At 42.0% G+C, this 15,829-nt stretch overlaps 6 non-coding genes across 6 annotated transcripts; all 6 read right to left on the minus strand.

Moving 5' to 3' along the window:
* Nucleotides 1–1,466: 1,466 nt before the first annotated feature.
* Nucleotides 1,467–1,559, minus strand: LOC134485439 (small nucleolar RNA SNORD116). The gene has a single exon (XR_010063478.1). It is a non-coding gene; the product is annotated as a small nucleolar RNA SNORD116 (small nucleolar RNA).
* A 2,478-nt stretch (nt 1,560–4,037) lies between these two features.
* Nucleotides 4,038–4,130, minus strand: LOC134485440 (small nucleolar RNA SNORD116). The gene has a single exon (XR_010063479.1). It is a non-coding gene; the product is annotated as a small nucleolar RNA SNORD116 (small nucleolar RNA).
* A 2,467-nt stretch (nt 4,131–6,597) lies between these two features.
* Nucleotides 6,598–6,690, minus strand: LOC134485441 (small nucleolar RNA SNORD116). The gene has a single exon (XR_010063480.1). It is a non-coding gene; the product is annotated as a small nucleolar RNA SNORD116 (small nucleolar RNA).
* A 2,477-nt stretch (nt 6,691–9,167) lies between these two features.
* On the minus strand, nt 9,168–9,260 carry LOC134485442 (small nucleolar RNA SNORD116). The gene has a single exon (XR_010063481.1). It is a non-coding gene; the product is annotated as a small nucleolar RNA SNORD116 (small nucleolar RNA).
* A 2,478-nt stretch (nt 9,261–11,738) lies between these two features.
* Nucleotides 11,739–11,831, minus strand: LOC134485443 (small nucleolar RNA SNORD116). Its single transcript, XR_010063482.1, has one exon. It is a non-coding gene; the product is annotated as a small nucleolar RNA SNORD116 (small nucleolar RNA).
* Nucleotides 11,832–14,309: 2,478 nt separating this feature from the next.
* Nucleotides 14,310–14,402, minus strand: LOC134485444 (small nucleolar RNA SNORD116). The gene has a single exon (XR_010063483.1). It is a non-coding gene; the product is annotated as a small nucleolar RNA SNORD116 (small nucleolar RNA).
* Nucleotides 14,403–15,829: the final 1,427 nt, after the last annotated feature.

The following is a 15,829-nucleotide window of genomic DNA, read 5'->3' on the forward strand; positions in this document are numbered from 1 at the left end:
TACTCTTTCTCTATCTCGCTTCTTCACTTTCTCTCTGAAATTGACTTGCAGTGACTCTCCTAGCTTCTCAGTTTCTCACTCACATTCTCTCTATTTGGTTTCCTTATTTCTGTCAATCAAGATAACTGCTTTAATATCACAGTGTCCTCTTTTCCACGTCACACCCCCTCTCCCCCCCCCCTCTCTTTCTGTCTCTCACTGTCTTCCTCTGTCTCACACATGCTTAGCCTCTTCAACAATTGTTCTTTCTCTCTGTCTCTGTCCATGCTCATATATCTCCTATTCAGGTTTTGACTGGTACTAAATTCCTGTGAGTGCTATTGCTGTGGTATCTGACATTGATCACCACAGAGAAAGTGTCTGTTCAAACCCTCTCAGGTCACCAAACACAAGCATAACCTGTAGTCACTGAGATATATGTTATTATCAACAGCATGATCCTAACCATACAGCTCACTTTCATAATCAAATGGAAACACACTTTCTTGTTGATATTTGCTTGGAGAAAAGAACAATGTCTAAGATAACAGGACTACCATCAGCCCCAAAACACATAGCCAAAATGCCAAATTAACCTTCAGCAAGGCCACATCAAGACCATAAGGAGAGACACTCCATGCCTATCTTCTATGGCCTTACCAAAATATAAAATTCCTAGAAGGAGTGTGTGTAAGATTCAAACTTGCATGCTCACATTCTTAGATCCTAGAAGAGGAGGAGATGTATGTCCAGACCATTTTGGTACAGTCAATCCATAAGAACTGCTGACAAACTACCCGGATAGACTGACAAAAAAATGTCCCAACAATAAACATAGAAACTAGGATTAAAATGGGTGTTCTCCATACATCCATGAAGGTGGTATGAATCCTGGGACATTTGAAAGCATGCACTTCTAGAATCCACAGACAAGAAGGCTACATGCCAACCTTTTAAATTCCAAGGCTCTCTTTCCAACCTAATTGACATGGCCACAATCAGTCTTTCAAGAAAACAGAGCTTTGTTTTCACACAGGAAGAGTCCACATTCCCATAGTTCCTGAGAATTGCTACTGCCTCATTCCACATGTCACCTGTAACCTTCCCGTTATGTATCTCTGTTTTATGAAACAGAAGTGTCATCATTCATGCGAAGGCTTCAGACACGGACAGAAACACATTTCCTGACATTCCAGTGTATATTGTTGAACTATGCTGCCCCCGCTAAACTTACATTTTCCTCACAACCTACTATACATTATTGCTGATGGAGTTGGTAGGGCTAACTTCCAAGATACTGACAATGATCTCCTCAACCGGAATGCATGTTATCATTAGAGCAAAAGGTGAAGCCTTGATTTAGGCCATGATTTCTGGTGATTTAGGCAAGCAAAGAACATTCTGAAGGCTCGCTCACTGGATCCAAGTCTCGCAAGATGAATGGAGGCCATGTGAGTCCCTCAGTGACATTTGTGATCCCATGTGCTGGACCTCAGTCACGATGATAGTGGCGGTATTGAGTTTTCACTCATTTTGTTCAGCTTTCCAAGGAATGTTTTATTGGAAATCATCATCGATCCAAGCACGCTGGTGTACCCCCTGCCATGACACTTAGTATACTCAAAATAGATCAGGATTGGTGAGCGAACAGGATTCAAGACATTCACATCCTTTACCACGAACCAATGGGCCTATTCTCCAATCACAGGAGTAGCCACAGGCAGTGAGGCTGAACCAGATCGCAAAGGATCATGATTCATGGTTGGGAACTCCTGCGAGCTCCATCAACACTTGAGCACTTTGAGTTCCTTTGGAAAGTCAAGTGTTTCTTACCTTTCACTTCAGGTATCCTCAGGCAAGAGAGCTTCAACTGAGGACTTCAGAGCAGGCGATGTTAGGCTTCTTCCAACTTCATCTGATGTTCCATACTCAGTTCCTCTGCAAGCCGTCCTTTTCCGGTATGAGACAGGGACTCTGTCCCTGAAAATAAAGCAAATAGCACATTCCCCCACTTTATTGGATTCCTTGCAAATCATGGAGACTGTGATGCATTGTTGTTAGTTCTTAATTTATCGAACACTTGGGCTCTCTCAGCACTCCTTCCGTCCTCTAGAAATTTGCCCTCACAATCTATATCAGAGATATTTTTCCTCCAAGGAACAGTTTGGGGACAAAATTTTCCCAATTCTATCACCGAATTCCTGGAGGTTATCATGCAACAAAGTTCTTAAGATGGGACGAAGCCAATATCTGATCCCGAAAACTACAGTAGTATGTACATCACTTGAGAACCATCCAAAGAAATTGGCACGAGGTACACAACAGAATGAGACCACTAACATGGCTTAATGGAAGTTGTCTACAAAAATAAGTATATCTCAGTTCAGCCGGATATGACAGAGAAAATCAGGCCTTACTCTTCTCATGGAAACCATCAGAATCTTAAGAGCTTTGGCCACAATCGGAGCTCCCTCCATAATCATAACTTACTACACCTATTAGTCCTACTCTGCCTTCGATGAGAACCGATTCAAATATAATATAATATTCTCATCCACATTAGATGAATGGACTTCTTATGTACTCTTTCTCTATCTCGCTTCTTCACTTTTCTCTGAAATTGACTTGCAGTGACTCTCCTAGCTTCTCAGTTTCTCACTCACATTCTCTCTATTTGGTTTCCTTATTTCTGTCAATCAAGATATCTGCTTTAATATCACAGTGTCCTCTTTTCCACGTCACACCCCCTCTCTCCCCCCCCCTCTCTTTCTGTCTCTCACTGTCTTCCTCTGTCTCACACATGCTTAGCCTCTTCAACAATTGTTCTTTCTCTCTGTCTCTGTCCATGCTCATATATCTCCTATTCAGGTTTTGACTGGTACTAAATTCCTGTGAGTGCTATTGCTGTGGTATCTGACATTGATCACCACAGAGAAAGTGTCTGTTCAAACCCTCTCAGGTCACCAAACACAAGCATAACCTGTAGTCACTGAGATATATGTTATTATCAACAGCATGATCCTAACCATACAGCTCACTTTCATAATCAAATGGAAACACAATTTCTTGTTGATATTTGCTTGGAGAAAAGAACAATGTCTAAGATAACAGGACTACCATCAGCCCCAAAACACATAGCCAAAATGCCAAGTTAACCTTCAGCAAGGCCACATCAAGACCATAAGGAGAGATAATCCCGCAGACACTCCATGCCTATCTTCTACGGCCATACCAAAATATAAAATTCCTAGAAGGAGTGTGTGTAAGATTCAAACTTGCATGCTCACATTCTTAGATCCTAGAAGAGGAGGAGATGTATGTCCAGACCATTTTGGTACAGTCAATCCATAAGAACTGCTGGCAAACTACCCGGATAGACTGACAAAAAATGTCCCAACAATAAACATAGAAACTAGGATTAAAATGGGTGTTCTCCATACATCCATGAAGGTGGTATGAATCCTGGGACATTTGAAAGCATGCACTTCTAGAATCCACAGACAAGAAGGCTACATGCCAACCTTTTAAATTCCAAGGCTCTCTTTCCAACCCAATTGACATGGCCACAATCAGTCTTTCAAGAAAACAGAGCTTTGTTTTCACACAGGAAGAGTCCACATTCCCATAGTTCCTGAGAATTGCTACTGCCTCATTCCACATGTCGCCTGTAACCTTCCCGTTATGTATCTCTGTTTTATGAAACAGAAGTGTCATCATTCATGCGAAGGCTTTAGACACGGACAGAAACACATTTCCTGACATTCCAGTGTACATTTTTGAACTATGCTGCCCCCGCTAAACTTACATTTTCCTCACAACCTACTATACATTATTGCTGATGGAGTTGGTAGGGCTAACTTCCAAGATACTGACAATGATCTCCTCAACCGGAAAGCATGTTATCATTAGAGCAAAAGGTGAAGCCTTGATTTAGGCCATGATTTCTGGTGATTTAGGCCAGCAAAGAACATTCTGAAGGCTCTCTCACTGGATCCAAGTCTCGCAAGATGAATGGAGGCCATGTGAGTCCCTCAGTGACATTTGTGATCCCAGGTGCTGGACCTCAGTCACGATGATAGTGGCGGTATTGAGTTTTCACTCATTTTGTTCAGCTTTCCAAGGAATGTTTTATTGGAAATCATCATCGATCCAAGCACGCTGGTGTACCCCCTGCCATGACACTTAGTGTACTCAAAATAGATCAGGTTTGGTGAGCGAACAGAATTCAAGACATTCACATCCTTTACCAGGAACCAATGGGCCTATTCTCCAATCACAGGAGTAGCCACAGGCAGTTTGGCTGAACCAGATCCCAAAGGATCATGATTCATGGTTGGGAACTCCTGCGAGCTCCATCAACACTTGAGCACTTTGAGTTCCTTTGGAAAGTCAAGTGTTTCTTTCCTTTCACTTCAGGTATCCTCAGGCAAGAGAACTTCAACTGAGGACTTCAGGGCAGGCGATGTCAGGCTTCTTCCAACTTCATCTGATGTTCCATACTCAGTTCCTCTGCAAGCCGTCCTTTTCCGGTATGAGACAGGGACTCTGTCCCTGAAAATAAAGGAAATAGCACATTCCCCCACTTTATTGGATTCCTTGCAAATGATGGAGACTGTGATGCATTGTTGTTAGTTCTTAATTTATCGAACACTTGGGCTCTCTCAGCACTCCTTCCGTCCTCTAGAAATTTGCCCTCACAATCCATATCAGAGATATTTTTCCTCCAAGGAACTGTTTGGGGACATAATTTTCCCAATTCTATCACCGAATTCCTGGAGGTTACCATGCAACAAAGTTCTTAAGATGGGACGAAGCCAATATCTGATCCCGAAAACTACAGTAGTATGTACATCACTTGAGAACCATCCAAAGAAATTGGCACGAGGTACACAACAGAATGAGACCACTAACATGGCGTAATGGAAGTTGTCTACAAAAATAAGTATATCTCAGTTCAGCCGGATATGACAGAGAAAATCAGGCCTTACTCTTCCCATGGAAACCATCAGAATCTTAAGAGCTTTGGCCACAATCGGAGCTCCCTCCATAATCATAACATACTACACCTATTAGTCCTACTCTGCCTTCGATGAGAACCGATTCAAATATAATATAATATTCTCATCCACATTAGATGAATGGACTTCTTATGTACTCTTTCTCTATCTCGCTTCTTCACTTTCTCTCTGAAATTGACTTGCAGTGACTCTCCTAGCTTCTCAGTTTCTCACTCACATTCTCTCTATTTGGTTTCCTTATTTCTGTCAATCAAGATAACTGCTTTAATATCACAGTGTCCTCTTTTCCACGTCACACCCCCTCTCTCCCCCCCCTCTCTTTCTGTCTCTCACTGTCTTCCTCTGTCTCACACATGCTTAGCCTCTTCAACAATTGTTCTTTCTCTCTGTCTCTGTCCATGCTCATATATCTCCTATTCAGGTTTTGACTGGTACTAAATTCCTGTGAGTGCTATTGCTGCGGTATCTGACATTGATCACCACAGAGAAAGTGTCTGTTCAAACCCTCTCAGGTCACCAAACACAAGCATAACCTGTAGTCACTGAGATATATGTTATTATCAACAGCATGATCCTAACCATACAGCTCACTTTCATAATCAAATGGAAACACACTTTCTTGTTGATATTTGCTTGGAGAAAAGAACAATGTCTAAGATAACAGGACTACCATCAGCCCCAAAACACATAGCCAAAATGCCAAATTAACCTTCAGCAAGGCCACATCAAGACCATAAGGAGAGACACTCCATGCCTATCTTCTATGGCCTTTCCAAAATATAAAATTCCTAGAAGGAGTGTGTGTAAGATTCAAACTTGCATGCTCACATTCTTAGATCCTAGAAGAGGAGGACATGTATGTCCAGACCATTTTGGTACAGTCAATCCATAAGAACTGCTGACAAACTACCCGGATAGACTGACAAAAAAATGTCCCAACAATAAACATAGAAACTAGGATTAAAATGGGTGTTCTCCATACATCCATGAAGGTGGTATGAATCCTGGGACATTTGAAAGCATGCACTTCTAGAATCCACAGACAAGAAGGCTACATGCCAACCTTTTAAATTCCAAGGCTCTCTTTCCAACCTAATTGACATGGCCACAATCAGTCTTTCAAGAAAACAGAGCTTTGTTTTCACACAGGAAGAGTCCACATTCCCATAGTTCCTGAGAATTGCTACTGCCTCATTCCACATGTCACCTGTAACCTTCCCGTTATGTATCTCTGTTTTATGAAACAGAAGTGTCATCATTCATGCGAAGGCTTCAGACACGGACAGAAACACATTTCCTGACATTCCAGTGTACATTGTTGAACTATGCTGCCCCCGCTAAACTTACATTTTCCTCACAACCTACTATACATTATTGCTGATGGAGTTGGTAGGGCTAACTTCCAAGATACTGACAATGATCTCCTCAACCGGAATGCATGTTATCATTAGAGCAAAAGGTGAAGCCTTGATTTAGGCCATGATTTCTGGTGATTTAGGCAAGCAAAGAACATTCTGAAGGCTCGCTCACTGGATCCAAGTCTCGCAAGATGAATGGAGGCCATGTGAGTCCCTCAGTGACATTTGTGATCCCATGTGCTGGACCTCAGTCACGATGATAGTGGCGGTATTGAGTTTTCACTCATTTTGTTCAGCTTTCCAAGGAATGTTTTATTGGAAATCATCATCGATCCAAGCACGCTGGTGTACCCCCTGCCATGACACTTAGTATACTCAAAATAGATCAGGATTGGTGAGCGAACAGGATTCAAGACATTCACATCCTTTACCACGAACCAATGGGCCTATTCTCCAATCACAGGAGTAGCCACAGGCAGTGAGGCTGAACCAGATCGCAAAGGATCATGATTCATGGTTGGGAACTCCTGCGAGCTCCATCAACACTTGAGCACTTTGAGTTCCTTTGGAAAGTCAAGTGTTTCTTACCTTTCACTTCAGGTATCCTCAGGCAAGAGAGCTTCAACTGAGGACTTCAGACCAGGCGATGTTAGGCTTCTTCCAACTTCATCTGATGTTCCATACTCAGTTCCTCTGCAAGCCGTCCTTTTCCGGTATGAGACAGGGACTCTGTCCCTGAAAATAAAGCAAATAGCACATTCCCCCACTTTATTGGATTCCTTGCAAATCATGGAGACTGTGATGCATTGTTGTTAGTTCTTAATTTATCGAACACATGGGCTCTCTCAGCACTCCTTCCGTCCTCTAGAAATTTGCCCTCACAATCTATATCAGAGATATTTTTCCTCCAAGGAACTGTTTGGGGACAAAATTTTCCCAATTCTATCACCGAATTCCTGGAGGTTACCATGCAACAAAGTTCTTAAGATGGGACGAAGCCAATATCTGATCCCGAAAACTACAGTAGTATGTACATCACTTGAGAACCATCCAAAGAAATTGGCACGAGGTACACAACAGAATGAGACCACTAACATGGCTTAATGGAAGTTGTCTTCAAAAATAAGTATATCTCAGTTCAGCCGGATATGACAGAGAAAATCAGGCCTTACTCTTCCCATGGAAACCATCAGAATCTTAATAGCTTTGGCCACAATCGGAGCTCCCTCCATAATCATAACATACTACACATATTAGTCCTACTCTGCCTTCGATGAGAACCAATTCAAATATCATATAAGATTCTCATCCACATTAGATGAATGGACTTCTTATGTACTCTTTCTCTATCTCGCTTCTTCACTTTCTCTCTGAAATTGACTTGCAGTGACTCTCCTAGCTTCTCAGTTTCTCACTCACATTCTCTCTATTTGGTTTCCTTATTTCTGTCAATCAAGATATCTGCTTTAATATCACAGTGTCCTCTTTTCCACTTCACACCCCCTTCTCCCCCCCTTCTCTTTCTGTCTCTCACTGTCTTCCTCTGTCTCACACATGCTTAGCCTCTTCAACAATTGTTCTTTCTCTCTGTCTCTGTCCAGGCTCATATATCTCCTATTCAGGTTTTGACCGGTACTAAATTCCTGTGAGTGCTATTGCTGTGGTATCTGACATTGATCACCACAGAGAAAGTGTCTGTTCAAACCCTCTCAGGTCACCAAACACAAGCATAACCTGTAGTCACTGAGATATATGTTATTATCAACAGCATGATCCTAAGCATACAGCTCACTTTCATAATCAAATGGAAACACACTTTCTTGTTGATATTTGCTTGGAGAAAAGAACAATGTCTAAGATAACAGGACTACCATCAGCCCCAAAACACATAGCCAAAATTCCAAGTTAACCTTCAGCAAGGCTACATCAAGACTATAAGGAGAGATAATCCCGCAGACACTCCATGCCTATCTTCTATGGCCTTACCAAAATATAAAATTCCTAGAAGGAGTGTGTGTAAGATTCAAACTTGCATGCTCACATTCTTAGATCCTAGAAGAGGAGGACATGTATGTCCAGACCATTTTGGTACAGACAATCTATAAGAACTGCTGGCAAACTCCCCGGATAGACTGACAAAAAATGTCCCAACAATAAACATAGAAACTAGGATTAAAATGGGTGTTCTCCATAAATCCATGAAGGTGGTATGAATCCTGGGACATTTGAAAGCATGCACTTCTAGAATCCACAGACAAGAAGGCTGCATGCCAACCTTTTAAATTCCAAGGCTCTCTTTCCAACCTAATTGACATGGCCACAATCAGTCTTTCAAGAAAACAGAGCTTTGTTTTCACACAGGAAGAGTCCACATTCCCATAGTTCCTGATAATTGCTACTGCCTAATTCCACATGTCGCCTGTAACCTTCCCGTTATGTATCTCTGTTTTATGAAACAGAAGTGTCATCATTCATGCGAAGGCTTCAGACACGGACAAAAACACATTTCCTGACATTCCAGTGTACATTGTTGAACTATGCTGCCCCCGCTAAACTTACATTTTCCGCATAACCTACTATACATTATTGCTAATGGATTTGGTAGCGCTAACTTCCAAGATACTGAAAATGATCTCCTCAACCGGAAAGCATGTTATCATTAGAGCAAAAGGTGAAGCCTTGATTTAGGCCATGATTTCTGGTGATTTAGGCAAGCAAAGAATATTCTGAAGGCTCTCTCACTGGATTCAAGTCTCGCAAGATGAATGGAGGCCATGTGAGTCCCTCAGTGACATTTGTGATCCCAGGTGCTGGACCTCAGTCACGATGATAGTGGCGGTATTGAGTTTTCACTCATTTTGTTCAGCTTTCCAAGGAATGTTTTATTGGAAATCATCATCGATCCAAGCACGCTGGTGTACCCCCTGCCATGACACTTAGTATACTCAAAATAGATCAGGTTTGGTGAGCGAACAGAATTCAAGACATTCACATCCTTTACCACGAACCAATGGGCCTATTCTCCAATCACAGGAGTAGCCACAGGCAGTGAGCCTGAACCAGGTCCCATAGGATCATGATTCAAGGTTGGGAACTCCTGTGAGCTCCATCAACACCTGAGCACTTTGAGTTCCTTTGGAAAGTCAAGTGTTTCTTACCTTTCACTTCAGGTATCCTCAGGCAAGAGAGCTTCAACTGAGGACTTCAGGGCAGGCGATGTTAGTCTTCTTCCAACTTCATCTGATGTTCCATACTCAGTTCCTCTGCAAGCCGTCCTTTTCCGGTATGAGACAGGGACTCTGTCCCTGAAAGTAAAGCAAATAGCACATTCCCCCACTTTATTGGATTCCTTGCAAATCATGGAGACTGTGATGCATTGTTGTTAGTTATTAATTTATCGAACAATTGGGCTCTCTCAGCACTCCTTCCGTCCTCTAGAAATTTGCCCTCACAATCTATATCAGAGATATTTTTCCTCCAAGGAACTGTTTGGGGACATAATTTTCCCAATTCTATCACCGAATTCCTGGAGGTTACCATGCAACAAAGATCTTAAGATGGGACGAAGCCAATACCTGATCCCGAAAACTACAGTAGTATGTACATCACTTGAGAACCATCCAAAGAAATTGGCACGAGGTATACAACAGAATGAGACCACTAACATGGCTTAATGGAAGTTGTCTACAAAAATAAGTATATCTCAGTTCAGCCGGATATGACAGAGAAAATCAGGCCTTACTCTTCCCATGGAAACCATCAGAATCTTAAGAGCTTTGGCCACAATCGGAGCACACTCCATACTCATAACATACTACACCTATTAGTCCTACTCTGCCTTCGATGAGAACCGATTCAAATATCATATAAGATTCTCATCCACATTAGATGAATGGACTTCTTATGTACTCTTTCTCTATCTTGATTCTTCACTTTCTCTCTGAAATTGACTTGCACTGACTCTCCTAGCTTCTCAGTTTCTCACTCACATTCTCTCTATTTGGTTTCCTTATTTCTGTCAATCAAGATATCTGCTTTAATATCACAGTGTCCTCTTTTCCACTTCACACCCCCTCTCTCCCCCCCCTCTCTTTCTGTCTCTCACTGTCTTCCTCTGTCTCACACATGCTTAGCCTCTTCAACAATTGTTCTTTCTCTCTGTCTCTGTCCATGCTCATATGTCTCCTATTCAGGTTTTGACTGGTACTAAATTCCTGTGAGTGCTATTGCTGTGGTATCTGACATTGATCACCACAGAGAAAGTGTCTGTTCAAACCCTCTCAGGTCACCAAACACAAGCATAACCTGTAGTCACTGAGATATATGTTATTATCAACAGCATGATCCTAAGCATACAGCTCACTTTCATAATCAAATGGAAACACAATTTCTTGTTGATATTTGCTTGGAGAAAAGAACAATGTCTAAGATAACAGGACTACCATCAGCCCCAAAACACATAGCCAAAATTCCAAGTTAACCTTCAGCAAGGCTACATCAAGACCATAAGGAGAGATAATCCCGCAGACACTCCATGCCTATCTTCTATGGCCTTACCAAAATATAAAATTCCTAGAAGGAGTGTGTGTAAGATTCAAACTTGCATGCTCACATTCTTAGATCCTAGAAGAGGAGGACATGTATGTCCAGACCATTTTGGTACAGACAATCCATAAGAAGTGCTGGCAAACTACCCGGATAGACTGACAAAAAATGTCCCAACAATAAACATAGAAACTAGGATTAAAATGTGTGTTCTCCATAAATCCATGAAGGTGGTATGAATCCTGGGACATTTGAAAGCATGCACTTCTAGAATCCACAGACAAGAAGGCTACATGCCAACCTTTTAAATTCCAAGGCTCTCTTTCCAACCTAATTGACATGGCCACAATCAGTCTTTCAAGAAAACAGAGCTTTGTTTTCACACAGGAAGAGTCCACATTCCCATAGTTCCTGAGAATTGCTACTGCCTCATTCCACATGTCGCCTGTACCCTCTCCGTTATGTATCTCTGTTTTATGAAACAGAAGTGTCATCATTCATGCGAAGGCTTCAGACACGGACAGAAACACATTTCCTGACATTCCAGTGTACATTGTTCAACTATGCTGCCCCCGCTAAACTTACATTTTCCGCACAACCTACTATACATTATTGCTAATGGAGTTGGTAGCGCTAACTTCCAAGATACTGAAAATGATCTCCTCAACCGGAAAGCATGTTATCATTAGAGCAAAAGGTGAAGCCTTGATTTAGGCCATGATTTCTGGTGATTTAGGCAAGCAAAGAATATTCTGAAGGCTCTCTCACTGGATTCAAGTCTCGCAAAATGAATGGAGGCCATGTGAGTCCCTCAGTGACATTTGTGATCCCAGGTGCTGGACCTCAGTCACGATGATAGTGGCGGTATTGAGTTTTCACTCATTTTGTTCAGCTTTCCAAGGAATGTTTTATTGGAAATCATCATCGATCCAAGCACGCTGGTGTACCCCCTGCCATGACACTTAGTATACTCAAAATAGATCAGGTTTGGTGAGCGAACAGAATTCAAGACATTCACATCCTTTACCACGAACCAATGGGCCTATTCTCCAATCACAGGAGTAGCCACAGGCAGTGAGCCTGAACCAGGTCCCAAAGGATCATGATTCAAGGTTGGGAACTCCTGTGAGCTCCATCAACACCTGAGCACTTTGAGTTCCTTTGGAAAGTCAAGTGTTTCTTACCTTTCACTTCAGGTATCCTCAGGCAAGAGAGCTTCAACTGAGGACTTCAGGGCAGGCGATGTTAGTCTTCTTCCAACTTCATCTGATGTTCCATACTCAGTTCCTCTGCAAGCCGTCCTTTTCCGGTATGAGACAGGGACTCTGTCCCTGAAAGTAAAGCAAATAGCACATTCCCCCACTTTATTGGATTCCTTGCAAATCATGGAGACTGTGATGCATTGTTGTTAGTTCTTAATTTATCGAACAATTGGGCTCTCTCAGCACTCCTTCCGTCCTCTAGAAATTTGCCCTCACAATCTATATCAGAGATATTTTTCCTCCAAGGAACTGTTTGGGGACATAATTTTCCCAATTCTATCACCGAATTCCTGGAGGTTACCATGCAACAAAGATCTTAAGATGGGACGAAGCCAATACCTGATCCCGAAAACTACAGTAGTATGTACATCACTTGAGAACCATCCAAAGAAATTGGCACGAGGTATACAACAGAATGAGACCACTAACATGGCTTAATGGAAGTTGTCTACAAAAATAAGTATATCTCAGTTCAGCCGGATATGACAGAGAAAATCAGGCCTTACTCTTCCCATGGAAACCATCAGAATCTTAAGAGCTTTGGCCACAATCGGAGCACACTCCATACTCATAACATACTACACCTATTAGTCCTACTCTGCCTTCGATGAGAACCGATTCAAATATCATATAAGATTCTCATCCACATTAGATGAATGGACTTCTTATGTACTCTTTCTCTATCTTGATTCTTCACTTTCTCTCTGAAATTGACTTGCACTGACTCTCCTAGCTTCTCAGTTTCTCACTCACATTCTCTCTATTTGGTTTCCTTATTTCTGTCAATCAAGATATCTGCTTTAATATCACAGTGTCCTCTTTTCCACTTCACACCCCCTCTCTCCCCCCCCTCTCTTTCTGTCTCTCACTGTCTTCCTCTGTCTCACACATGCTTAGCCTCTTCAACAATTGTTCTTTCTCTCTGTCTCTGTCCATGCTCATATGTCTCCTATTCAGGTTTTGACTGGTACTAAATTCCTGTGAGTGCTATTGCTGTGGTATCTGACATTGATCACCACAGAGAAAGTGTCTGTTCAAACCCTCTCAGGTCACCAAACACAAGCATAACCTGTAGTCACTGAGATATATGTTATTATCAACAGCATGATCCTAAGCATACAGCTCACTTTCATAATCAAATGGAAACACAATTTCTTGTTGATATTTGCTTGGAGAAAAGAACAATGTCTAAGATAACAGGACTACCATCAGCCCCAAAACACATAGCCAAAATTCCAAGTTAACCTTCAGCAAGGCTACATCAAGACCATAAGGAGAGATAATCCCGCAGACACTCCATGCCTATCTTCTATGGCCTTACCAAAATATAAAATTCCTAGAAGGAGTGTGTGTAAGATTCAAACTTGCATGCTCACATTCTTAGATCCTAGAAGAGGAGGACATGTATGTCCAGACCATTTTGGTACAGACAATCCATAAGAAGTGCTGGCAAACTACCCGGATAGACTGACAAAAAATGTCCCAACAATAAACATAGAAACTAGGATTAAAATGGGTGTTCTCCATAAATCCATGAAGGTGGTATGAATCCTGGGACATTTGAAAGCATGCACTTCTAGAATCCACAGACAAGAAGGCTACATGCCAACCTTTTAAATTCCAAGGCTCTCTTTCCAACCTAATTGACATGGCCACAATCAGTCTTTCAAGAAAACAGAGCTTTGTTTTCACACAGGAAGAGTCCACATTCCCATAGTTCCTGAGAATTGCTACTGCCTCATTCCACATGTCGCCTGTACCCTCTCCGTTATGTATCTCTGTTTTATGAAACAGAAGTGTCATCATTCATGCGAAGGCTTCAGACACGGACAGAAACACATTTCCTGACATTCCAGTGTACATTGTTCAACTATGCTGCCCCCGCTAAACTTACATTTTCCGCACAACCTACTATACATTATTGCTAATGGAGTTGGTAGCGCTAACTTCCAAGATACTGAAAATGATCTCCTCAACCGGAAAGCATGTTATCATTAGAGCAAAAGGTGAAGCCTTGATTTAGGCCATGATTTCTGGTGATTTAGGCAAGCAAAGAATATTCTGAAGGCTCTCTCACTGGATTCAAGTCTCGCAAAATGAATGGAGGCCATGTGAGTCCCTCAGTGACATTTGTGATCCCAGGTGCTGGACCTCAGTCACGATGATAGTGGCGGTATTGAGTTTTCACTCATTTTGTTCAGCTTTCCAAGGAATGTTTTATTGGAAATCATCATCGATCCAAGCACGCTGGTGTACCCCCTGCCATGACACTTAGTATACTCAAAATAGATCAGGTTTGGTGAGCGAACAGAATTCAAGACATTCACATCCTTTACCACGAACCAATGGGCCTATTCTCCAATCACAGGAGTAGCCACAGGCAGTGAGCCTGAACCAGGTCCCAAAGGATCATGATTCAAGGTTGGGAACTCCTGTGAGCTCCATCAACACCTGAGCACTTTGAGTTCCTTTGGAAAGTCAAGTGTTTCTTACCTTTCACTTCAGGTATCCTCAGGCAAGAGAGCTTCAACTGAGGACTTCAGGGCAGGCGATGTTAGTCTTCTTCCAACTTCATCTGATGTTCCATACTCAGTTCCTCTGCAAGCCGTCCTTTTCCGGTATGAGACAGGGACTCTGTCCCTGAAAGTAAAGCAAATAGCACATTCCCCCACTTTATTGGATTCCTTGCAAATCATGGAGACTGTGATGCATTGTTGTTAGTTCTTAATTTATCGAACAATTGGGCTCTCTCAGCACTCCTTCCGTCCTCTAGAAATTTGCCCTCACAATCTATATCAGAGATATTTTTCCTCCAAGGAACTGTTTGGGGACATAATTTTCCCAATTCTATCACCGAATTCCTGGAGGTTACCATGCAACAAAGATCTTAAGATGGGACGAAGCCAATACCTGATCCCGAAAACTACAGTAGTATGTACATCACTTGAGAACCATCCAAAGAAATTGGCACGAGGTATACAACAGAATGAGACCACTAACATGGCTTAATGGAAGTTGTCTACAAAAATAAGTATATCTCAGTTCAGCCGGATATGACAGAGAAAATCAGGCCTTACTCTTCCCATGGAAACCATCAGAATCTTAAGAGCTTTGGCCACAATCGGAGCACACTCCATACTCATAACATACTACACCTATTAGTCCTACTCTGCCTTCGATGAGAACCGATTCAAATATCATATAAGATTCTCATCCACATTAGATGAATGGACTTCTTATGTACTCTTTCTCTATCTTTATTCTTCACTTTCTCTCTGAAATTGACTTGCACTGACTCTCCTAGCTTCTCAGTTTCTCACTCACATTCTCTCTATTTGGTTTCCTTATTTCTGTCAATCAAGATATCTGCTTTAATATCACAGTGTCCTCTTTTCCACTTCACACCCCCTCTCTCCCCCCCCTCTCTTTCTGTCTCTCACTGTCTTCCTCTGTCTCACACATGCTTAGCCTCTTCAACAATTGTTCTTTCTCTCTGTCTCTGTCCATGCTCATATGTCTCCTATTCAGGTTTTGACTGGTACTAAATTCCTGTGAGTGCTATTGCTGTGGTATCTGACATTGATCACCACAGAGAAAGTGTCTGTTCAAACCCTCTCAGGTCACCAAACACAAGCATAACCTGTAGTCACTGAGATATATGTTATTA

This window comes from Rattus norvegicus, chromosome 1 (assembly GCF_036323735.1).
Source record: "Rattus norvegicus strain BN/NHsdMcwi chromosome 1, GRCr8, whole genome shotgun sequence".
Lineage (NCBI taxonomy): Eukaryota > Metazoa > Chordata > Mammalia > Rodentia > Muridae > Rattus > Rattus norvegicus.